The sequence below is a fragment of the Myotis davidii genome, unplaced genomic scaffold (assembly GCF_000327345.1).
Source record: "Myotis davidii unplaced genomic scaffold, ASM32734v1 scaffold137, whole genome shotgun sequence".
NCBI lineage: Eukaryota > Metazoa > Chordata > Mammalia > Chiroptera > Vespertilionidae > Myotis > Myotis davidii.
This window is the reverse complement of record NW_006288719.1, coordinates 1,651,339-1,653,010: the sequence shown is the minus strand read 5'-3', so window position 1 is coordinate 1,653,010 and position 1,672 is coordinate 1,651,339. Positions and strand designations below refer to the sequence as shown.

The 1,672-nt window shown below is 48.5% G+C and overlaps 1 protein-coding gene across 1 annotated transcript in view; it reads right to left on the bottom strand.

Moving 5' to 3' along the window:
* EXPH5 (exophilin 5) overlaps positions 1 to 1,672 on the bottom strand; it is a 27,801-nt gene that overhangs the window by 17,870 nt on the left and 8,259 nt on the right. The window lies entirely within an intron of this gene.

Below are 1,672 nucleotides of genomic sequence, written 5' to 3'. Positions count from 1 at the left end.
GCCTTACTGAGCTTGCCTGCCTCCTACCTGCTTGGCACTATTTTGAGTGCTTTGGAGGAAACACGGCCCACTGCCACAGGGACCCTGCTCTCTGAGAGCATTTATAATAGGGAAGATTAGATACCTAAGGAGCCCAGATACAAGCCAAGATGCGGTAAGGACAATAGAGAGATGTTAGTAAAATGCGCTGAAAAGGCAGAGGGGCCAGGGAGCACTTCCTGACATGAACAGGGAAGGGGACAGGGAGAAGATGAAGGCTAAACTGGTAGGAGAGATAACTGACAGCCGGAGCAAAAGCCTGGAGATGGGAAAGAGCAAGGGAGGCTGGGAATGGGCAAGTAATTCAAATGTTCAGGAGCCAGGAGAACGGGCCAGATTGCTAAACAGTTTTCCAGAGCCCTGAGGGGCTGCAGCCTTCCCGTGCACCCACACAGTTCCACACTGTCCCCAGCTCCCCAGGCCCCAATCTGATTGAAAAGGAAGGATGAAAATGAGGGCAGGGGGCAGGAGTCAGTTTCTGAGAGTGGCAGGTGGAGAAGGTGTGACTTTAGAGGATGCCTGGGAGAGAGTGCCAAGGAGGAGTTTCAGGATGCATGTTCCCTGAGGGTGTGCAAAACTGCGTGCGGTTATGGGGATTTAGGCCACAGGGGACAGGACTCAGCTGGCTTGGAGGCCCAGAGCCTCTGCACCCACCCCCAGGGCCTCCTAAAAGTTATGTTTCTGATGTGAATGGCTTCTGTTCATAGAGGAAATAAAAGCGACAGTGGTATCATGAAAGCTATGCTGGCAAAATCCTCTAAGCTATGCTGGACTTAGTGATTTCAAGGGATACACAGCTACCTCATCTTCTGCACTTATTCTCAAATCCTACTGATGCCACGTCTTAAAGATCTCTCACTTATATCCCCATTTCTCCAACTCCACTCATTCTTATATCAAACTCCCACAGTTTCTCTCCTGGACTTCTCTCCATCCTTTCTTTTCTATCACTAGAGAAATCTGTCTAAAAAGTGCAAATATAATCTTGATAAGTATCAATTTCCTACTTATAATTTTATAAGGTACTAGAGTCCCGGTGCATGAAATACGTGCATGATAGGGGGGTGTCTCTCAACCGGACCTGCACCCTCTCCAATCTGGGAGCCCTGATAGCTCAGGCCCACTCCCTATGGTTCTCTGCTGTCTGCGAGGCCTGGCCGCTCCGTGCCCACTGCCCAGAGGCTCTCTGCGACCCAGAGGCTCTCCACAGCCAGGTGGGATGCTTGCCTCATTGTGGGTTTGATTCCCAGTTGGCCGCGTGCAGGAGACAGCCGACTGGTGATTCTCTCTCACAGATGATGTTTCCGTCTCTCCCATTCCCTTCCTCTTGGAAATCAATGAAAATATATTAAATAAAAATAAAAAATAAAAAAAGAAGAATGAATAAAACGAAGCAAAAAAAAACTGCCATTCTCTGGATCATTGTCCCAACCCCTTGAGATTCTGCTTCCCGGCAAGTGTGGACAGTTTGGCTCAAGTCAACTCATAAAAGTTCTCTACAGGTTTGAATGTTTTTACATGAACACGACATATACACCTGCTGGTTTCTGAGGGTGAGGAAACGGAATCAGTCCATGAGGTCTGCTGTGAAACTGTTGAGGAGTCTGTTTTTGCTGTCAAAAGCCACCAAACC